The 24,385-nt window shown below is 46.8% G+C and overlaps 1 protein-coding gene across 3 annotated transcripts in view; it reads right to left on the bottom strand.

The window, feature by feature from the left end:
* The window catches only part of SENP1 (SUMO specific peptidase 1), a 458,603-nt gene that overhangs the window by 69,385 nt on the left and 364,833 nt on the right, over nucleotides 1-24,385 (bottom strand). For 2 of the 3 annotated variants that reach the window (XR_003855556.1, XR_003855557.1), the window contains exon 15: nucleotides 23,940-24,038. The exons of the other annotated variant lie outside the window; for it this stretch is intronic. The gene's annotated coding sequence lies outside the window, so the exon portion shown is untranslated. The remainder of the gene's footprint in view (nucleotides 1-23,939; nucleotides 24,039-24,385) is intronic. 3 annotated transcript variants of the gene reach the window in all.

Genomic DNA, 24,385 nt, shown 5'->3' with positions numbered 1-24,385 from the left:
CCAGTGTTGGAAGAGAGAGGTCGCTACCGAGGGATTGAGCGACCACTCGTGCGGTTGGAAGACACGACTCAGTTTGTCCACCAAAACATTGTCCACTCCCAGCAAGTAGGTTGCCCTGAGGTACATCGAGTGGGAGAGCGCTTCCGCCCAAATCTGAGCGGCCTCCTGATACAGCAGGAAGGAGCCTGTGCCTCCCTGTTTGTTGATGTACCACATGGCCACCTGGTTGTCTGTCTGAATCAGGATGACGTGATTCGATAGGTAATCCTGAAAAGCTCTGAGAGCATATTGCATTGCTCGAAGCTCCAGGAAATTTATCTGGTGTTTGGATTCCTCTTGAGACCAAGATCCTTATGTCTGTAGATCGTTTACATGAGCTCCCCAGCCGAGGTTGGAAGCATCTGGGGTGAGAATGAGTTGAGGATCTGGTAGATGAAAAGGTAGTCCTTGGAGGAGATTGTTCTGATCTTTCCACCAGGCGAGAGACAGACGGAGTGCGTCGGTGATGTGGACAATGGTTGAGAGAGACTGAGTCGCTTGAGTCCATTGTGACCGTAAAGTCCAATGCATGACTCTCATGGCCAGACGGGCCATTGGAGTGAGATGGACTGAGGACGCCATGTGTCTGAGAAGGACAAGGAATTGCCGAGCAGTCGCTGTGTACTGAGACTGCAACTGGTGAGCAAGAGACACGAGGGTTTGAACTTGTTGTTGAGGTAGGAAGGCTTTTGCTTGTAAAGTGTCCAAGTCTGCCCCAATGAAAGACAAGGTTTGAGATGGGACTAAACAGGATTTCTCGTAATTGACGAGAAATCCTAGAGAAATTAGAGTGTGTAGGGTCAAATTCAGGGACGATCGAGCTGCTTGCTGGGTTGGGGCCCTGATTAACCAGTCGTCTAAATAGGGGTAGACGTGAACGCCTTCTTTCCGGAGGAAGGTTGCGACAACTACGATACATTTGGTAAAGACTCGTGGAGCTGAAGCTAGGCCGAATGGAAGCACCCGGTATTGGTAGTGGTTTGGGCCTACTAAAAACCGGAGGTACCTGCGATGAGCTGGAGCTACCGCAATGTGGGTGTATGCGTCCTGGAGGTTTAGAGAGCAGAGCCAGTCTCCTCTTTGTAGAAGAGGTAGAAGTGAGGCCAAGGTTACCATCTTGAACTTTTCCCGCTGGAGGAACTTGTTGAGAGCACGTAGGTCTAGAATTGGACGAAGGCCCCCGGATTTTTTGGGGATCAAAAAAGTACCGGGAATAGAAACCTAGGCCTTGTTGCGAAAGAGGAACGGGTTCTATTGCTCTTAACTGGAGAAGAAGGGAGACCTCCTGCTCCAGAAGGACAGAGTGGTCGGATACTCCCCACACTTGTAGCGGCGGGGAGTCCGATGGAACAGCAAGAAAATTCAGATGGTAACCCTGAGCAATGATTGCCAGTACCCATTGGTCGGTTGTGATGGCTTGCCACATTCCATGAAAGTGGCATAGTCGACCTCCCACTGGTATGGCTGGCAGAGGGATCAGGCTGCTGCTCTCGAAGTGAAAGTCAAAAGCCTGAAGCAGGCCCCGGTTGGGGAGCTGCTTGTGACTTTTGCTTGTGAGGCTGGCGAGGCTGGGACTTATGATAGGTCCTTGTCACTCGGGTCCCTTGTCGGTGGAGGATAGTACTTCCTTGGCCGGAAGAAAGACTTCTTAGGGTCCTTCTTGGAGGGCTGTCTAGATGGGAAGTCAGAAGGTATCGATGAGAGCTGTTTGAGGGTCTCATGATGATCCTTTAACTCAGCCACTATTTGCTGAATCTGTTCACCGAATAAATTGTCACCAATACAAGGCAGGTCGGAGAGCCTGTCTTGTACTTCTGGGCAAAGGTCTGAAGACTTGAGCCAGGCCCAACGCCGCGCCGAAATGGCAGTCGCAGACACTCTAGTGGAGGTGTCGAAGATATCGTAAACTGTTCTAATTTCGTGTTTCCCTGCTTCAAAGCCCTTGTTGACAAGGGTTTGAAGATGTTCTTGGAATTGGTCAGGCAGGGTTTCAGAGAAGTCCTGTAGCTGTTTGAAAATGACCCTGTTGTATTGGGTCATATACAGCTGGTAAGCAGCAATTCTAGAGATGAGCATGGCCCCTTGGAACACTCGTCGACCAATATTGTCTAGGAATTTGTGTTTCTTGACAGGAGGGATAGAGGAGTATGGCTTCGTTCTTTTTGCCTTCTTCTGAGCTGACTCTACCACAACTGAGTGGTGGTCAAGCTGAGACTTTTGAAAGCCCAGGGCTGACTGTACTAGATAAGTAGTGTCAGCCTTCCTGTGTACTGGGGCTACGGATCCAGGATTTTCCCAATTCTTTTTAAGGAGATCAAGAAGAACTTGATGAATGGGAATAGAGGTGATCACTTTAGGGGCATCCAGGAATTGGAGAAGTTCCATCATCTGGTGCCTATCATCTTGTTCAGTCTGAAGTTGAAAGGGGACCATCTCAGACATTTCCTTCACAAAATTAATGAAAGAGAGGTCCTCTGGAAGAGAACGCTTTCTACTTTCAGTAGGAGAAGGAGGTGAAGGTAAATCATCGGTGTCTGTGGAGGTATCATCACCCCAAGAGTCATAAGGATCAACAGGCTGACCTGTAGGATGAGAGGGTAGTTGGATACCCGAAGAGCCCGGCTGAGGCTCCGAGAAAATCAAAGGAATCGCCAAGGGCACCACGGACACCTTGGGGGGCATCGGTGCCGGCATCGAAGGCATCGATGGTGCCGATGTGCGTATCGCCTCCGATGAGTGAATCGGTGGCGAGGGACGGCATGGCATCGATGGCTGAGGCACTACCCCCGAAGGAGGAATGCGGAATGGTTTCTCCTCCCGATGAAGCAGTCATCGGGGAGGGCACCGGAGCCATTGGAGACCCGGGAAGCACCGGTGGAAGGGCAATCATGAGCGCCTCCATCCGGGAAAGCAGCGGTGCCAGCGCTGCTGGAATCGGGTCGGTGACCGGTTCCACTCTCGGTGCCGGTGTTGGTGCCGGAGGGACCTGGAGTCGTTGCATCGCTTTGTCGATGGCCTCCTGGACCAACCGGTCCAGTTCTTCCCGGAGACCTGGGGCAATCAGCTCCAGCTCCGTGACGGAAGAGGGAGGCTGAGGCACAGTCGGAGGGACCACCTTTACAGGCGGAATCGCGACTCCCAAACCCCGATCAGGTGAGGGTGGCCTCGATGTCCCGGTCGCAGGAGTGGTCGGTGCCGCTCCTGGACGGGGCTTCTTCAACGGTGGCTTGGTCGATGATGTCGCTTCCTCGACGGTCCGAGACCTACGGTGCCGATGGCGATGCTTCTCCCTATGATCTCCTCGATCTTGAGGGGGAGGTACGGGAGTCGATGGCCGTGAAGACATCGATGGCGGGCGGTCACCGGACGGTTGTCGATGGACCGACTTCGACGGTGCCGGTTCCGAGGACGTTGATGTGATGGACGGCGTCGGGGTGTGAGCACGGAAGAGGAGTCCCATTTTCTCCATTCTGGCTTTGCGACCCTTAGGTGTCATGAGGGCACACTTGGTGCAAGTTAGGACATCATGCTCATGGCCTAGACACAAAACACAGACTCCATGAGGGTCTGTGATAGACATGGTGCGAGTACAGTCCGGGCACTGATGAAACCCCGACGCCATGGCCATGGAAAAATTGAGCCACGGTACGGATGACGGCCAGTAGGCTGCGAGGGCCAAACTAGACGGTAACTGACAAAAAACGGTGAAAAAACTTACCGGAGTACTGCGGTCGAAGAAAGCTAGAGGGGGGACCCCTGTGGGGCGAAGTATTTTAAATTAATTCCGTTAGGAAAAATTCCTGTCAGGAATCAGTTCAGAGCTCCTAAACCGTGAGGCTACTGCTGCGCGGAAAAAAGAAGACTGAAGGGGGACCCCTGCTGGCTGCAGGGTTAGTGCCATGCTGGGCATGCCCAGTAGGGGCCAGTCAAAGTTCTGGAAACTTTGACAGAAGTTTTCCATGATTGGGCTCCATCCTGATGATGTCACCCATATGTGAGGACTACCATCCTGCTTGTCCTGTGAGAACAGTAAACCCTGACAACAGTAGGTCTAGAACCTCCTGGGATACAGGAAAAAGTCTAGAGATGTAAAGAAAAGGACTCTTGGATGAAGATCTCAGTTTTCTTCTGTGTTACAAGACAATTGAAAACCCAACTGGGGCCAGAGAGCACCCCAGAAAGAAAATGCTGAAGGTCAGAATGCATCTGCAGAAGGGCGCCTATGTTTGGCTGATAGGCATAATGGGCAGAAAAACCCAAGCAATGCTTGGAAGAATCATCAGCAGCAACAGCTGGGTCTGTGACAGACCCTACGTATCAAAGTACCAGACACAGCTGACCATGCAAGACAGCATCAAGAGTCTCAGGGGATGAAAAGCAATCCCTGAATGGGATTACTAGCCCAAACCCCCGAGCAAAGAGATAAGTTAGGCCTGAAGCTCAACCACACTGCACCCTGTCAAGGGCAGAGCTATTCATCCTGTCTACAGGATAGTTCAGGTGAGCAGGAAGGCACTTTGGACAAACTAGCAAGTGAGAAAAGCTAAAGGCAGTACTGCCCAGAACTTGGCGAAAACATAGGGGAAAAGTGGTATATCTTTCCCTGTAGGTATATACTTAGATATACCACAAATGCCCTAGCTTTTCTTCCCCTTCCCTCGACATTCCAACTGGAAGTCGAAAGGAGCAAAGAACACAAGGACTCCAGGGGTAAGAACAAGTCGCTAGATTGTATCTCTCAACCCCAAGCAAATAACTCACTGCAGATTCCAGTAGGGAGTTACCCACCGAGACAGAGTCCTCATCCTGCTTGGAACAGCTGAAACTGGAAGAAATCCAGAAACACTCCACCAAGAGACAGGAAGCCAAGGTGCCACAAGTGCAAAGCCCTACCGAACACAATTTCTTCACTGGCCTGGAAACACTAAGGGTACCAAGGCATGGTCAGTGTAATCTTGGAACAGACTGCCCACAAACCTGGCTTAGGTATTAATACCTCCGCCATGATTACATATACTTCCCCCAAGGAAGCACACGGTCCAGTAAATTGAATAACCATTGCATGAACCGGGACTCATCCCTAAAATGGGAAAGTATAGCTTGCAAGCCACTGCAATCAAAGAGTAGTACCTCTGTTGCAGGGTCCCTCTTCTCCCAACTCCCTCAGCCATGGGCATGGTGATAGGCTGAAAGGCATACTTGCCAATTAGGTGGACTAGAACCCTCCTCACTGAGATAGGGTCTTGCAGGTGAGAATGACTGGCAATAGTGGTCCTCCACAAAGAACACCCATTGAGCTTAGTAGGTATCAAAGGTGACTCCTGGATGGAAGAAACCCTTAATCGTCACCGGGGAGCTCCCCCAAAGAGAAGACCAAATCTGGAATGGCTCCCTCGCAAACTAGACCCGCTGTGTCTTAGGTCAACCAAAGGAGAGCGCTACCACCCAACCGGCTCTCGGATCCCACGAGGAATCGAGAGCGACTGTCAGTCAGAAGCAACAACATCCCTTCTCTGGGAAATTGAGAACAAGGGACAACCCTTGAAGGGGTGGACAACCAGGTATCCAGAGGGGAACCCATAAATGTTGCCCTGGAAACCCAAACATATCTCCCCTTCTTGAAGGGACACGAAAGCAACGGAAATCAGGGCCTCACAATTCCAAAAAAGTTAACTCTCCAGGTGAGAGTTAAGTTACAGTCACTGATCGCTGAGATTCAGAAGCGACCAATCTGCTACTTGCAGCCACCCTCAGATAGGATAAGCCACCACGGTAATCAACGGAGGGACCCCAGCAAGAACAGTCCAATGACCGCTGTTGTTGTACCCCGGTCCTGGCCTACAAGAAGATGCACCGATTCCAAAGAATCGAGGCTCCAGTTCGGCAATAAACTTACAAGTGGGGAGGGGGGAGTGGTTTCAAGATGGCTGCTCCTAAGGTTTTCTCCTGCTGAGACCGGCGTATTCTATGCATCTTTTTCCTGCTAAACAGCTTTTTCCCTGTATTCTCTATGGTGAAAAGGAAAGGGAAAGAACATACCTTCCCTGAGATTTCCTTGCCGATGCCCGCCGGTCCGATTGACAAGTTTGTCGTATCCAGCAGTAGGGGCACAGTACAATAAATCTGCAGAAGCGTCCTTGGAGGGTGTGGCGCGTGACAGTTCAGCATCGCTCCTCCCAGATTCCAACTTTACTCTCTCCAGATTGCTATCTTCCCCCCCCCCCCGACCTGCCTGTCCCAGAGCCCGGTATTGAGTCCATTTTTCTTGCTGCGGGGGATCCTAGGCCCGCGGGAGTTTTGGGATCTGCACTGGAAATGTCAGCTGGGCTGTTGATGTCTGCGTCGGCGGGAGTGAAGTGGCCTAGAGGAACGCTCACTGGGCAGGATGGTGCTTCCTCGAGCTTGGTGTTAGATTCACTCGGAAATTCACCCTTACCTCAGGTAACAACAAAATGAATAGAAGAATTTATTCTAAGTCTGTTGTCATAACTCTTGATTATCTGGGAAGCAATTGCAGGACTTTCCTCCCAGCTTGGCCACTACATAATCTCACAGCAGTTTCTTACTGAATCGTTACAATCTTCAAAGAAAGACTTGAAAAAATTATCTTCTCAAATTTTCAGAACTCTTGTCTCAGATTTCTTCACTTCAACAAGATGTTGGGAATGTCTCTAAAGGCCATATAGCACTTCATTATAAAATTGAATCTTTAGAGAACGTGGTGAGATCTAGGAATATTTGACTAATTAATTTTCCCAAACAAAAAAATGTGTCTCCATCTTAGATGTTAAGAAGATATTTTATGGAGGCACTGAAAATTCCAGAGAATATATTATCACCCTTGGCCAAGGTGTATTATTTATCATCAGCGAAGAAAAATCCTCTTCAGGATGTAGATTTGCAACCTTTTTCGTATGTTTTGAATATAACTGTTTCTTTGGAAAACTCTCGATCCGCTGAGACTATTGTCGCAACTTTAATAGCTACTTTTGTGGTGGACAGATCAGGACTTGGTGATGAGATATTTTTTCCTCTTTTTTGAATTTTTGTATTAATATATTTCTTGATGTTGCAAAAGCCACCCAGCTTAGAAGGAAAAAAGATTTAGCAAAATTGCTTACCTGTAATAGGTGTTATCCCAGGACAGCAGGATGTAGTCCTCACATATGGGTGACGTCACTAGATGAAGCCCTATCACGGAAAACACTGTCAAAATTTCTAGAAACATATGACTGGCACACTGAGCCCACTGAGTTTGCTCAGCCATGCCATGATCCCTCAAGCCACAGGGGTCTCCCTTCAGTCTCATCTGTAGCAATAAGCGTTAGCAAAAAAATAAAATAATAAAACGTTTTGGACCCAACTCCGTGGGGTGGTGGGTGGGTTTCGTGAGGACTACATCCTGCTGTCCTGGGATAACACCTATTACAGGTAAGCAATTTTGCTTTATCCCAGGACAAGCAGGATGATAGTCCTCACATATGGGTGATTAGCAAGCTATAGGCTGTCATATTTGTTATGGCCCAACAGCATACAACTTGTGCAAAAGGCACAACACAACAACTGGTGTACTGTTGGAAAAGACGAGGCAGCCTGAAATCACAGCAGGTTGGATGTGGAAGGAATTAGGATTATACTGGAAATAAGTTCTTTAAGACAGATTGTCCGAAGGCTGAATCTTGTCGTCCTTCCTTGTCCAAGCAGTAATGTGCTGCAAAGGTGTGAAGCGAGCTCCATGTTGCAGCCTTACAAATCTCAGCAATTGGTACTGAACGATAGTGTGCTACTGAGGTTGACATTGCTCTTACTGAGTGCACCTTTACTCAACCCTGGAGAGGAAGGCCTGCTTTTTCATAGCAGAACTCTATACAATCTGCTAGCCAGTTGGAAAAAGTTTGTTGCCCACTGCCATACCTGGTTTGTTTTTGTCAAAAGAAACAAAGAGCTGGGAGGAGGTAATATGCAAGTGCACGTTTACAGTCTAAAGTGTGTAAAACCCTTTCACCTTGGTGAGAGTGAGGTCTTGGGAAGAACGTGGGCAAGACTATGGACCGATTCAAGTGGAAGTCAGTAACCACTTTCGGAAAGAATTTAGGGTGATTACGTAGGATCACTCGGTCATGTAAGAACCTGGTATATGGCAGTGGCGTAGCCAGAATTGATTTTTTGGGTGGGCACAAGGTTAACATGGGTGGGCTGTAGGCATGCAGGTCTGAGACCTACTAGTTGTTTTCTTATTTTTAATAATGCCATATACTGCACCCTAGAATGGCTTTTTAAGTAATTTGCAACAGCCATTATGCATCATGGATGAAACTTTAAAATAATTTACTTCAATAATTTAAGCACTTACCAGCATTAAAAATTCCTGATTAATCTGAATTTATTTTATATTTATTGCAGTTTATAAATGCACAAGTATAGAAAACAATCAGATCCAATCATGTAATAAAACAAAAATGAATGTATTCTTTCATGAACCATCTTTGCAGAAAACCAGAAATCTTCATAAATGCAATACAATATAATTAATTATCAGAACAGGTGCAGCACAGAGCTAGGGCAATTCACAAAACATGAAAAAAAAATTCAAATTCTGGTTTCACCTCAGCAAAAAAAAATAACCCTCCACTGCTATTTTATGAAGTAACACAAACTCTTGCAAAGAAAGAGGCATCTAGAACCTTGCCATACAGTCACAGCACTGACTCTCAGGATTCAAATAACAGCAACCTTATGAAAAAGCAGCAATGCAAATACTACACCAGGCCCTAGAACATTAATACATCACCCTCGGGAATAACAGAACAAGCTGGACTACTACCTCAGAGAAACTATATGCTAGAAATACTCATTTCTGTCACAAACAGGCAAAACTGAGACCGACCCTTACCTAATATAGAAATAAGAGACTATAAATTAGAAACAGAAACATGTAGATAAAGCCAAAACAGAAAGCCTGAGAACTAAAATTTCTGAACAGTGGAATACTTAAGAGCAAAATACAAAAATATAAGAAATGCACATTCCTAAAAATGACATATTTAAATTGCTAACATCTCAATATTTTTTTTTTTTACCTTTGTTGTCTGATCTTTGTATTTTTTTAATCAGTTGGTCCTGGTCTCTTTTTCCCATTTTTTCTCTTGTCGCTCATTTCCTAATTCCTTTTCAGTGTCTTTCTTCTACCTACTACTGTCTTCTTCCCTTCCACACACACACATACATGCTTTCTCTCACAGACTCCCTCACACACTCAAGCTCTCATTCTCATATGCTCTCCCCTCACCCCCAAGCTCACATTCTCTGCAGACACACATACAAGCTCTCACTTTCTCACCCCTCCCCACGCTTGTATTCTTATGCACACACAGACGCACATCCAGGCAGCCATTCTCACCCACACATACACACTTTCGAGCTCCCATTCTCACCCATACATACACACATTCAAGCTCCCATTCTCACCCACACATACACACACATTTAAGCTCCCATTCTCACCCACACATACACACACATTTAAGCTCCCATTCTCACCCACACATACACACATTCAAGCACCCATTCTTACCCACATATTCAAGCTTCCATTCTCACCCCCACACACAAACCCAGACTACCATTCTCGCCCACACATACATACATCCAAGCTCCCATTCCTACCCACACATATATACACACATTCAAGCTCCCATTCTCACCCACACACAAACCCAGGCTCCCATTCTCACCCATATATACACACATTCAAGCTTCCATTCTCACCCACACACATTCAAAATTCCATTCTCACTCCCATACACACCCAGGCTCCGATTTTCACCCACACACACACCAAGGCTCCCATTCTCATCCACACATACACATTCAAGCCTATGCACAGCTTAAGAACATAAGAACATAAGAAAATGCCATACTGGGTCAGACCAAGGGTCCATCAAGCCCAGCATCCTGTTTCCAACAGTGGCCAATCCAGGCCATAAGAACCTGGCAAGTACCCAAAAACTAAGTCTATTCCATGTAACCATTGCTAATGGCAGTGGCTATTCTCTAAGTGAACTTAATAGCAGGTAATGGACTTCTCCTCCAAGAACTTATTCAATCCTTTTTTAAACACAGCTATACTAACTGCACAAACCACATTCTCTGGCAACAAATTCCAGAGTTTAATTGTGCGTTGAGTAAAAAAAGAACTTTCTCCGATTAGTTTTAAATGTGCCCCATGCTAACTTCATGGAGTGTCCCCTAGTCCTTCTACTATCCGAAAGAGTAAATAACCGATTCACATCTACCCGTTCTAGACCTCTCATGATTTTAAACACCTCTATCATATCCCCCCTCAGTCGTCTCTTCTCCAAGCTGAAAAGTCCTAACCTCTTTAGTCTTTCCTCATAGGGGAGTTGTTCCATTCCCCTTATCATTTTGGTAGCCCTTCTCTGTACCTTCTCCATCGGCAATTATATCTTTTTTGAGATGCGGCGACCAGAATTGTACACAGTATTCAAGGTGCGGTCTCACCATGGAGCGATACAGAGGCATTATGACATTTTCCGTTTTATTCATCATTCCTTTTCTAATAATTCCCAACATTCTGTTTGCTTTTTTGACTGCCGCAGCACACTGAACCGACGATTTCAATGTGTCATCCACTATGACACCTAGATCTCTTTCTTGGGTTGTAGCACCTAATATGGAACCCAACATCGTGTAATTATAGCATGGGTTATTTTTCCCTATATGCATCACCTTGCACTTGTCCACATTAAATTTCATCTGCCATTTGGATGCCCAATTTTCCAGTCTCACAAGGTCTTCCTGCAATTTATCACAATCTGCTTGTGATTTAACTACTCTGCACAATTTTGTGTCATCTGCAAATTTGATTATCTCACTCGTCGTATTTCTTTCCAGATCATTTATAAATATATTGAACAGTAAGGGTCCCAATACAGATCCCTGAGGCACTCCACTGTCCACTCCCTTCCACTGAGAAAATTGCCCATTTAATCCTACTCTCTGTTTCCTGTCTTTTAGCCAGTTTGCAATCCACGAAAGGACATCGCCACCTATCCCATGACTTTTTACTTTTCCTAGAAGCCTCTCATGAGGAACTTTGTCAAACGCCTTCTGAAAATCCAAGTATACTATATCTACCGGTTCACCTTTATCCACATGTTTATTAACTCCTTCAAAAAAGTGAAGCAGATTTGTGAGGCAAGACTTGCCCTGGGTAAAGCCATGCTGACTTTGTTCCATTAAACCATGTCTTTCTATATGTTCTGTGATTTTGATGTTTAGAACACTTTCCACTATTTTTCCTGGCACTGAAGACAGGCTAACCGGTCTGTAGTTTCCCGGATCGCCCCTGGAGCCCTTTTTAAATATTGGGGTTACATTTGCTATCCTCCAGTCTTCAGGTACAATGGATGATTTTAATGATAAGTTACAAATTTTTACTAATAGGTCTGAAATTTCATTTTTTAGTTCCTTCAGAACTCTGGGGTGTATACCATCCGGTCCAGGTGATTTACTACTCTTCAGTTTGTCAATCAGGCCTACCACATCTTCTAGGTTCACCGTGATTTGATTCAGTCCATCTGAATCATTACCCATGAAAACCTTCTCCATTACGGGTACCTCCCCAACATCCTCTTCAGTAAACACCGAAGCAATGAAATCATTTAATCTTTCCGCGATGGCCTTATCTTCTCTAAGTGCCCCTTTAACCCCTCGATCATCTAACGGTCCAACTGACTCCCTCACAGGCTTTCTGCTTCGGATATATTTAAAAAATGTTTTTACTGTGAGTTTTTGCCTCTACAGCCAACTTCTTTTCAAATTCTCTCTTAGCCTGTCTTATCAATGTCTTACATTTAACTTGCCAATGTTTATGCTTTATCCTATTTTCTTCTGTTGGATCCTTCTTCCAATTTTTGAATGAAGATCTTTTGGCTAAAATAGCTTCTTTCACCTCCCCTTTTAACCATGCCGGTAATCGTTTTGCCTTCTTTCCACCTTTCTTAATGTGTGGAATACATCTGGACTGTGCTTCTAGAATGGTATTTTTTAACAATGACCACGCCTCTTGGACATTTTTTTACTTTTGTAGCTGCTCCTTTCAGTTTTTTCTAACAATTTTCTCATTTTATCAAAGTTTCCCTTTTGAAAGTTTAGCACGAGAGCCTTGGATTTGCACACTGTTCCTTTTCCAGTCATTAAATCAAATTTGATCATATTATGATCACTATTGCCAAGTGGCCCCACCACCGTTACCTCTCTCACCAAGTCCTGTGCTCCACTGAGAATTAGATCTAAAATTGCTCCCTCTCTCGTCGGTTCCTGAACCAATTGCTCCATAAAGCTATCATTTATTCCATCCAGGAACGTTATCTCTCTAGCGTGACCCGATGATACATTTACCCAGTCTATATTGGGGTAATTGAAGTCTCCCATTATTACTGCACTACCGACTGATCTTCCTTTTGGGGGGGGGGGGGGAAGAGCAGAAGTGCCGCGCACAGCTTCCACTTCCGCTTCCTCCCCCCCCCCCCCCCAGCAGGAAGATTAGTCGGCCGTAGGGCCCTAAGATAGCAGGAAGCGGGTGGCAGCAGGAGAGGCCAGCTGATCTTCCTGCTCTGGGGGAAGGAAGCGGAAGCTGTGCGCGGCGCTTCCACTCTCCTCCCCCCCCCAAACAAGAAGATCAGTCGGCCACACGGCTGCGGGACCTTTGCCCCATGTGTGCCGTGCAAATGCACGGAATGGTGCACCAGGCCTGGGTCCTTTTCTTTGGTGTCACGGCGATGGGATCCCGTGACAGCGTTGCAGTTTCGGTGCCAGTTGGGTGGGCCTGGGCCCAAGTTGGGTGGGCAGCTGCCCACCCAGGCCCACCCGTGGCTACGCCATTGGTATAGGGTGAGTATGTGACAAGTGCTAGTAATTCACTGACCCTTCCTAGCCAATATAATAGCTACTAGGAAGAGAACTTTCCATGTAAGATATTTAACATCGCAGGAATCAATGGGCTCAAAGGGAGAACGCATTTTGTTAGGACTACATTAAGGTCCCATTCTGTGACTGGTGGCCACAATGGGGGTTTAAGCTGAAGTAAACCTCTCATAAACCTACTGACAAGAGGTTGCGCTGAAATCGGGGCATCACCTACTCTTTGTGGTAAGCTGAAATAGAACTCAGATGTACCCTTACCGGGGTAGTCTGGAGACCAGAGTCTGAAAGTGCCAGAGAAAGTCTAATAAATATGATGCGGGGCAGGAAAAGGGGTCAGTACTTTTCTGCGTGCACCACGTGGTGAATCTTTTCCACTTACAACGATAGGATTTTCGTGTGGAAGGTTTTCGTGAAGCTACAAGCATGAGAGACATTGGTTGAAAGATTGAGTGGTTGAAGGATTAAGCTTTCAACATCCAGGCTGTGAGGGATAGGGTTTGAAGGTTGGGATGGCGCAACCTGCCCTGATCCTGAGTTATGAGTGTGGATGCTGTGCCCAGGCGAATTGGTTCCCTGATCGCGAGGTCGAGAAGTATGGGAAACCATACTTGTCGAGGCCAATATGGAGCTATGAGTATCATTGATCCCGTTTCCTGTTGTAGCTTCACTAGAGTTTTGGTTATTAGCGATATTGGGGGATATGCGTATAGAAGGCCTGAGTTCCAGGGGCGAGCAAGGCGTCCCTGGCTAACTTGTGTTTCTGTTTGTGCAGAGAGCAGAAAATGTTCACTTTGTGATTCAGTTCGGATGAAAAGGTCTATTGTTGACTGAACCCAGGGTTGGAATATTCTGGTCATTACCACAGGATCCAGGGACCACTCGTGGGCATGGAACTGACGACTGAGGTGATCTGCAACTACGTTGTGTATGCCTGCTAGATAAGTAGCGCGGAGAAGCATAGAATGTTTCAGGTCCCAGTCCCAAATCTGCATGGCCTCTTGGCAGAGGAGATAAGAGCCCGTGCCTCCCTGTTTGTTTAAGTACAACATGGCTACTGTGTTGTCTGTCTGTACGAGTACAGTCTTGTGTGAAAGGTAGTCCTTGAATGCATGTAGAGCTTAACGTATAGCTCGTAGCTCCAGGAAATTGATTTGAAATGTTGCTTCAAGTTTTGTCCAAGTACCTTGAGTCTGAAGATCTTCTATGTGTGCTCCCCAACCCAAGGTGGATGCATCTGTAGTTAAGGCTATCTGTGGAACTGGTTGCTGAAAGGGTAGGCCCTTGAGCAAGTTGTTCGTGTTCATCCACCAGATGAATGTAACTGGTGGGTTATTTGAATTGGAGAAGACAGTGGTTGAATGGCTTGGAGCCACTGTGATTTCAAAGTCCATTGTGTTAATCTCATGGCTAATCTTGCCATAGGGGCGACGTGGACCGTGGAAGCCATGTGGCCCAGCAGTGTTAGGAATTGATGGGCTGAAGTAGTTTTCTTTGCGCGCAGAGATTTTGCAAATCTGAAGAGTGTGTCTGCGTGGTCTTTTGGTAGGAAGGCTTTTGACATGGTGGAGTTCAATTCTGCTCCGATGAACAGTAGAAGTCACGATGGTATGAGATGGGATTTTTGGTAGTTGATTAAAAATCCCAAGGAGTGAAGTAGATTGATTGTGAGCTTGAGAGAATGGAAAGCTCCTTGTCTTGATTGGCTCTTGATGAGCCAGTCATCTAGATAAGGAAATACGTGTATGCTTTCCTTGTGTAAATGTGCCGCTGCCACTGCTAGGCACTTTGTAAACACTCGGGGTGCCGATGCAAGTCCGAATGGCAGAACCCGGTATTGGAAATGTTGATGACCCACTAGAAAACGCAGGTACTTGCGATGAGGTGGGAATATGGTATATGAGTGTAAGCGAAGATCCAGAGAACAGAGCCAATCTCCTGCTTGAAGAAGGGGAAGCATGGTGCCTAAGGACACCATCCTGAATTTTTCTTTTCATAGAAATTTGTTGAAGTTCTGGAGGTCTAAGATGGGACGTAGGCCTCCTGTTTTCTTTGGAATGAGGAAATAGTGGGAGTAGAATCATCTGACCTGCTGAGGTCGGGAAACTGGTTCTACAGCCCTGGGTCTCAGGAGGGTGGATAATTCTGTTTGTAGAAGAGTGGAATGTTCCTTTTGTACCCAAAGAAACCTTGGTGGAGAGAGTTTGGGCACTGTGAGAAAATCTAGGTGGTAACCTTCTGTTACAATGGATAGCACCCATTGATCTGTTGTTATGTTTGACCAATTGGGTAGAAGGAAGGAGATTCGGCCTCCAACTGGTATATCCGGGAACGGGTTCCTGGATTGGCTGCTGTTCTCTGGCAGACTTTCAAAACCCTGATGCTGGGCATGTCTGAGGGGGAGGCTGAGGCATAGATGACTGATTGCCTGGATTCAGCTCTCTGGGAGGGCCTTGTTGTCCTACCATGAGGTGCTGGAGGATAATACCTTCGTGGTCTGTAATAAGGCTTCCTGGTGTCTTTTCTGACTGAACGCCTTGCAGAACATGAAGTCTCTTCTGGAACAGCGGAGAGTTGGCACAGTGTCTCATTATGTTCCTTCAGCTGCGCAACAGCATCTTGTACCTTCTCTCCAAAAAGATCGTCTCCAGTATATGACAGGTCTGCCAATTTTTCCAGAACCTCAGGCCTGAGGACAGAAGCCTTCAGGCAAGCCCATCTGCGGGCGCTAATTCCTGTTGCTGCCATCCTGGAAGATGTTTCAAAGCAGTCATAGGCTGCACGCACTTCGTGTTTACCTGCTTCTAGGTCCTTGTGAATGAGATTATTAAAGGCATCTTGATGTTGCTGAGGCAGAGATTCAGACAACTCCTGCATCTGTTTCCATAAATTGCATTAGTATCGTGTCATATACAATTGATATGATGCAATTCTGGAGATAAGCATGGAACCTTGGAACATCTTTCACCCTAGAGTATCCAGGAATTTTTGCTCCTTGCCAGGAGGCGTGGGCAAATGTGGGTGGATTCTTTTTTATCTCTTTTGGGCAGACTCCACCACTACAGACTAGTGCGGGAGTTGAGGCTTTTGAAAACCTGGTATATGCTGAACCAGGTAGGTGGCTTCAGTCCATTTGTTCACTGGTGGAATTTAACAAAGACGCTCCCACAATCTATGCTGGAGATCAACGAGGACTTCATGCACAGGAATGGCAAGTACCTCCTTAGGGGGATCTACAAATTGTAGAACTTCCAGAGTTTTTTGTCTGGTGTCTACCTCAGTTACCACAGCAGGGGGGGAATGAATAAAGGTGGATCTATATTCAGGCAACAATCAACAAGGACTGAATTACATAGTCTGGATAAACAAATAAGCATGGGTGTTGCTTGCTTATTGCAGTGGTTAATACCCCTAACTAATTAAGCTATTTCACTTAGATGCAGTTCCAACACTGCTCTCTACATTAATGGCGGGGATGGAAGGGAAATAAAATAAAAAAGGTTACTAAGAGCCAAGAGAAACATAAGTATGTGAGAGGAAAAAAAAGTGCAAAAGCTTGCTGGGCAGACTGGATGGGCCGTTTGGTCTTCTTCTGCCGTCATTTCTATGTTTCTATAATTGTATCTGACATCTTCACGAAATTGGAAAAGGAGAGGTCCTCAGGTGGTGACTTCCTCCTTTCTTCTGATGGATATGGCTCTGATAACATCTTCTGAGGAAGAATTTGTGTCCATATCGTCCCATTAATCTGATAAAGGACGCCATGGAGGAGTGGAGTGAGGGATGAAAAATGGCATCGAAGGTATCGATGGTTTTGTTGGTGGCATCGATGGAGGTTGATGTGGAGTCGATGGTACCGATGGAGTAATTGGGCGCCTCAGGTGAGAAAGTCTGGATAGTCCTAGTACTGGCTCAGGCATCGGTGAAGTATCTGAGGCATCGTCATCCCTGGGATCAGGGATGGGTATCGTGACTTCAGCCTCGATGGTAGTGGTTGCATCGGCAGGGCACCAATTAGGGCATCGAGATTAGCGAGTAGCGGTGTAAACAACGATAGGTCTGGCGTCGGCATCGGTGCAGGCTTCGGCATCGATGGCTGAAGATCTCGCAGAGCTTCCCTTACTGCCTGGCGGATGAAATCATCCAGTTCCTCCCATATAACTGGTGAGGTCAAAGCAGCTATAGGGGGTGGCAGAGAAGGCGGAATCGGCTCTTCCACAGGTCCCTGTGGTGGTGCGGTACCCGGCACAGATATCGATGGGGATCGCCTTGGACTAAGAGGCCTCGAGGGTGTCGATGGGTCCTCTATTCTTGTCCTCTTTGGTGGCGGCTCAATGGCCATCATAGACGCTCCGGGAATCGAGCCGACATCGGGGGTAGAAGTCCGTCGATGCCGATGCTTTTCGCAATGTTCGGTGCCTTTCTTCTCGAGCACAGAGGTCGATTTTATCAATGACCAAGATGGTGTCGGAGACGGACAGTCACTACTTCCATCAGGACGCCGCTTGGTTTTAATTACTAACTTTTTAGCCACTCCTGCCGGTGATGACTGTGTCTGTGTCAACGTCAATGGAAGTAGCTGAAGATGAAAGAGATGCTTCATCTTTTCCAAACGGGCCCGTCTGCCTTTGGCCGTCATCTCGGCACATTGTGGATATGTTGTGACACTATGTCCCTCGCCCAAACATAGGACACACTCGGTATGAGGGTCAGTGATGGACATCATGTGAGGGCAATTTGGGCATTTTTAAACCCCGTTGTCATTTTGAAGGCCAGACAGCTGTCGATGGCTTTCTGACAAGAAAAAATTTGGATCGTATCGACCAGAGAAAAAGATATTTACTTACCGATTGGTGGAAATGGGAGACCCCTATGAAGGGGATTGAATTTGAGATTTTTTAAACTTTTTCCGTGAGGAAAAATATTGTGTGAGGTATCACACAGGGCTCCTTCACCGCGAGGCTAACTGTAACGTGGAAAAAAGAAGACTGAAGAGAGACCACTGTGGCTCAAGGGATCATGGCATGCTGAGCATGCTCGGTGGACTCAATGTGCCAGTCAAAAGTTTCTAGAAACTTTGACAGAAGGTTTTCTGTGATAGGGCTCCGTCCAATTACATCACCCATATGTGAGGACTATCATCCTGCTTGTCCTGGGATAACTTATGTTGCGTCCAGGGGTATTACAACTTGGGGCACTGTTTTGGTTAAATTTCCCCTGCAAATGTGCGATCAAGTTCCAAGGGGTCAAATATATTTTTTTATGATCCCACACAATTGACCAATTTCATAGCTCAGAGGCAATTTTCCACCTCGTCACTGACTGCTTCTTCTACTATGTTATCTGTCCCTCACACTGATGGCAAATAAGTATTTAGTTGAGCTTAGATACCAGCCTTGACTCTCTTTTTTTTTTTTTTTTAATTGTTTCCTCACATTGTTTTCTACTATCTCCCCCAAGAAATGTGGGCTAACATAGAAAAAAAAATGTTCTCTGTTTAATTGAACTTTCCTTGATATTGTTTTTTTATTTGTTTCTGTATGCATTCCGTACACATTTTACAAAGGGCCTGGCCATGCGTGTAACCCCTGTTTCGCACCAAAGTGCCGTGCCCAAAGAAAGGGGTGGGGCCGGAAAGTTCCATTTAATGCTGTCACAGGAAAGCACGCGCTTGTAGCCAGCCAGCACACTGAGATTGCTTCTTCTCCAGAGGAGCAATAAGTACGAAAATAAAAAATTTGGGGATAGTTAGGGTAGGTTTAGGGGGCAGGGAGGATAGGGGAAGAGGGAGGAAGGATAGGGTTAGGGAAGTTCCATCCAGTCTGCTTCTTAATTGGAGTTGCCTGGGGACCGGCTGATCGCGTCGCCATGCGTAAGTTATAAAATCTCCTCCCCATGCGCATGTGTCGTGGGCCGCCCGCACATGTGTGAATGAATTTTAAAATCCAGTGCGCATTGCGCGCGGTCATCGTATTTTATAACATGCGCACACCGGTGCGCACATATTGTAAGTGCAGTGCGTCCATGTGCGTGCGCCCGGGTCTTAAAATCAACCCCTTAGAGCAGGGGTGGGCAATTCCGGTCCTCGAGGGCTGCAAACCAGTCGGGTTTTCAGGATATCCTTAATGAATATGCATGAGAGAGACCTGCATACACACTGCCTCAGTTGTATGCAAATCTATTTCATGCATATTCATTAGGGGTATCCTGAAAACCCGACTGGTTTGCAGCCCTCGAGGACCGGACTTGCCCACCCCTGCCTTAGAGAATAGCCTCCACTTTTACTGGCATTAGTAGCATGGGATCTACTTAGTGTTTTGGGTACTTGCCAAGTACTTGTAGCCTGGATTGGCCACTGTTGGAAACAGGATGCTGGGCTTGATGGATCCTTGGTCTGATCCAGTATGGCAATGTCTTATGTTCTTAATAATTTCTTGGAATTATTGTAAAGTGCAATAAATAAATATATATTAAAAAACAAAAAAAACAAACTTGCAAGGAACAGAGCCCCAAGGGTTTCCCCACAAAAGTGATTTCTAATATGGAAGGGGTCAAAAGACATATTCCTCTTCTGAGGAAGGAGAAGACTCCCGACACTACCCTCCTGGTATCCATTCAACCAGAGATGCAGTCTAAGGTCAGTCCTGTGGCTGCGGCTCACAATCTGTTGTGCTCACCACGAGGGAACTGGAAGCAATGTGCCCTCCACTGTAACAGCATGCCGACTAGTACTCATACAGTGGTATTTCATCCTATGGATGGCAGCATACCTACGAACCCACTCGTCGTGTTTGTGCGTAGAATCCCATGGCTCGGCTAGGACTGAGTACCACCTGTTAGAGTCTGTGGCAACGTACTGCCAAAAAGCAATCACAGAATGTGTGATGGTGCCTTCTTCACCAGTTACAGAACAGATAACGAGGCCGATACCTTGACATGATGATGGCAGAACCTTGACATGGCTATGTACTGCACAAACAAGGAGAATGCTGCCTGCCAGTGCTTGAGGCGTTTGGAGCAGATGCCCTGCCATACCTGACCATGCATGCTGCACTCCATGGTCATACTAGCTCCCAATGGAGTGGATAGGAATAATGTGATGACTGTTCCCCAGTAACACTAGGGCTCTGATTATGGCATGGTGGTGGGTGGTGTTCTATGACGCTGCCCCCATGGTACCCCCAGCACCTGATAATGCTCCAAGAGACTGGACACAGCCCATGAAATTGCATTAGCAATGAGTCACCGTCGTTTCCCTTATGGAATGGCAGTAGCAAAGTCCATGGCAACCGATGATGCTCCTGGTGCTCTGTGGTCATGTCTTTTGGCATCTGACTGCATTCACTGGTGCCCACCTCGGTGATGACACCCGTAGGGCCCATAGTGTGCTCGCGCTCACCGACAATGAATCATAACAAGGGCACCAAATGATGCTGCACCCAGGGCTTCGACAGTGCTTGACCATGTCTTGATCAGTTCAATGGTATATAGTGCCATCCCCGGTGCCACAAGTGTCTGCGGACATCGATTTCCCGGCGGCACAGATAGAGACTCTGGTGCCCGAAAGTAATCGAGGTACCAGCAGTACAGAGGATGCCAGTGGTGCCTGCAGGCAGAGGATCTGCAGCCCCAACATGCCTCATCGGTGCCCAAAGAAACAGAGGACTGCTGGCGCCATTGATAATTCCCCTTGGCTCATCGATACTTCCGAAGGAATTGACACCGCAAGCTTGATGGTGCCCCACGTTAGCGGCTATAGCCGATGATAGTCTTGCTAGCGCTCATTAGCCCTGATAGTGCACGAAGCCAGGTGGGACCTCCGAAGCCCCCCAATCCCAGCGGTTCAGGGCCCCCAAGATCATCAACATCCATGTGCCTGATAGCTGTAGGCCAGTTATGGGTCAGCCTGATGCCCTTCAGTGCCCCATTTAGACACCGCAAAGGGGCCTCGAGAGCACCGTAATACTGCGCCTGGATGCCTTGGCAGTCCAGGGTGTCTTGAGTAGATTGTGATCCTGGTGCTCGATAGCACCAAGTCCGACCAAGGCTGAAACTCCTGTCACCCGAGGGCTTCAGTAGCGCTCGAGGGCTCTCAGACCCCAGCAGTCGATGGTCTCGAGGGCGACTAGGGCGCCCTGTGCCTCATTGATGGTGCTCGACATCGTCGAGAGTGACAATGAATGGCATCGCTGGTTAACACGCCTGTTGGCCTCTATGGCGGCCCTGCACCTCGATGGCCTCGAGGCAGCTCTGCACCACGATGGCCTCAAGGGCAGCCACGGCGTTGAGGCCATACTCCTCGATGCATTGAGGGTGGCCACAGCATCAAGGCCATGCACAATGGCCCAAGCATGCACCTCGATGGGACTGAGGGCGTAGATGGCAGCTCCGATGGCATTAAGGGGGACCATGGCGCTTGACGACTCCGGTGCATCGATCCACAGATGCCTACAGCACAGAAGGCCCTTTTGAGATCGAGGGTGGTCAGGCACCTCGATGGCAGAGGGTGCCCCAGCATCTCGACGGCATCAAGGATGATCATGGGCGCTCAGTGGCAGTCCTGGTCCCCGATGCGATCCTGACATTGACCTGTCAAGATCATCGGTCCGCTGGTCACAGATGTGCGCAGGCAGCTGTTACTGGGCATGGCACCGAAGGTGCAGCAGCAAGCTGCTTGCCCAGACTCCTACTCACCTTCTCTCATAAAGAGACTGCCCTGCCATCACAGACAAGCCATGGGGAAGCCTAGGTCATCCAGGGCTCCTGTCCATGGAGACTAGTTCCTTTGAATGTGGGGAGGAAGAACACTCCCCCCCACAGGAATGGTGTGGTCCTCGATCTCTTCACTGTTTGAACCTCCATCGATGCTGATCGATTGGTGAAACGACATGGAACTCTTGCCTGGGTAGAACTCAAGTGAGTTCCCAAACTCAGTGGCCTACATGGATCACACACAGACTGTATTCTGTCAGTCTTGCCAGCACCTGACAAAGGTACAAAAAACAGACAGAGCAAAGAGAGGATACATCAAACTGCAGGAGCAGTATTTATTTAATAAGGGTATTAGACTCTGCCAGGCTGCACAGCAATTAAGGCTCGCCATGCGGCTGGCAGACAGTGGAAAGAAGAGGAAACGGAAAATAAAACTACCATAAGGTAAGGGAAAGAAAAAAGTTGCAGCTCTTAAAAAAAAAAAATAATAATAATTTACAAAAACCGTGAGGAGGGAGCAAAGCTGAATACTGTGACACACATAGCTTCTTTGACCACACAGCTCCGCTGAAAAAAGAGAGACTGAGGGATTCTGCCCAGGGGGTAGGGTGATAACTACAGCTGCATATATTCAGTAGGGCATGTTTGAAAGTTCTAGAATCTTTGACATCAATGTTCCAGACTGGAGCTCCCTCCGATGATGACACCCATGTGTGAGGACTACTATCCTGCTTGTCCTCAGAGAAAAGCAGTTATTCATCCTACCCACAGCTGCTTCTTGACTGGCAGAGCCAGCAGAAGCACTAGGTGAGCTAGGCCTGGGCCTAGGACGCCGACCATTAGGGGACGTCACCGCTGCTCGCAAGCCAATGAGGCAGGGTGAGATGGCCGCTTCAGGTGGCAGAATTCTGAAGCGGCAAAAAGTGCCCCTTCAAAATTCTGCCCAGCCCCCGTCTCACCCTTCCTTCCCTCCCCACATCCCCAAGACTCACGAAAAGCCCTGGAGATCTAGTGGGGAGGGGGCGCCTGGGAGCGATCTGCTGCTCCCGGGCCGTTGGCTGCCACTAACCAAAATGGTGCCAGTGGCTTTTAGCCCTTACCATGTGACAGGGGCTACTGGTGCCATTGACTGGCCCGTGTCACATGGTAGGAGCAATGAATGACCGGCACCATTTTTAAAAATGGTGCTGGTGATAGGAACAACTTAGTGAGAGGGAGATGGAGAGCTAAGAGGAAAAATGAAGAAAGTTGGGGAAGTGGTGTAGGGATAGGGAGAAGGAATAAAGATCAATTTACTGCTGATGTTTTGTGGGTTTCAGCTGGTTATGTATTTTGTTGAAAAACAATAGCTTTCCAATGACAAAAATCACTCTGTCACAGAGGCTTGAGTCAAAAATTTCTAATGTACCATTCAAAGTTGTGCAGTGTGTGTCATTTAATCAGTCCCCAGGTCATTTTTAAAGGGATTTCTGCGGGTAAAATAGTGCTTTATTCTGAGAAATGGCCCTTTAGAAAATTCCATGACTGATATGCATGTACATTTACATGCGTAGGGGAGAAGCATGCTAGGAGGTGGAGTCTGCGCAGGGCTAAAGGTTTGGATTTATGCACATACTTTTTTATTTAAAAAAATATGCATGTAAATTCTCCCAATAAAACTATGTGAACCAAATAGCAGGTATAATTGTGTATACATAGTTTTGCCAAGATATTTTTCAAAGCAGATTTAGGCACATAAGTCCAATTTGTAGATTGGTGTAATTTATGCACATATTTGCTGGCCAACTTGTGTATGATGTTACAAAACTACCCCCTAAGTACAATAATGACTGTAATATATGCAATTTATAAAGTATTTTCTTCCATATTTTACCTATAGGGAAACACTTTCAAGAACAAAACCCTGGTCATTATTATACTTCACTGAAAAATACCTTATGAAATTTTACCGATTTCTCAAAATCACAACTATGTAAAAATAAATTGCTTTAAGTCACAAAAAATATCCCAGAATAGCAGCACCCCCATGCCACTCAAGTAGCCATTAAATCTAATAATCATCTTTGCATTCAAGTCCCAGATTGTGCCTCACCCTGAATCTTGCAACTAGCAGTTTAACAGAAAGGTAATCCTGAAACTTGCATCTAGCAGTTTAAATGAAAATGAGGACGGGACAAAGTAAAGCGTGTGTGGAGGAATCCTTTTTTTGTGGAAATAAACCTAATGAAATATTTCTTTCCTACCTGGACAGAGTGTTCCTCCACACACCAGTACCATCAAGCCAAAGTAATATGAAGAGTGCAGAAAAAGGATGAAGGGCTTTTTATTTTTATTTTTTGGTTCTGCAACAAAAAGCACAGCAAAACCAAAGATAAGGTGCTAGAACAAAGACTGTCTTAACATCACATTCTGTATTTTGACTTGATACGTTTCAAAACCAGCACATTCTTCCAAAGCCTTCTCTGTTATGAATTATCAGCAGAGTTTTAGCCAGAGTATTCTTGACTGATGCAGCCAAATCACAGACTGAAATCTGAACACAATTCATGTGTCTGCGAGTAGTGCAATCAGACCTGTTTACCTTATAATTAATCTTAAAATCTGAGCCCAGATTCAGTGAATTTCTGAAATGTAAAATATTTGCTCTCTCCAAGATTTAAATGCTATACTATTTTAATGGACATCAAAG

Source organism: Rhinatrema bivittatum, chromosome 3 (assembly GCF_901001135.1).
Source record: "Rhinatrema bivittatum chromosome 3, aRhiBiv1.1, whole genome shotgun sequence".
Taxonomy (NCBI): Eukaryota; Metazoa; Chordata; class Amphibia; order Gymnophiona; family Rhinatrematidae; genus Rhinatrema; species Rhinatrema bivittatum.
Note: the sequence above shows the minus strand (reverse complement) of the source record. Positions and strands in the feature narration are given on the sequence as shown.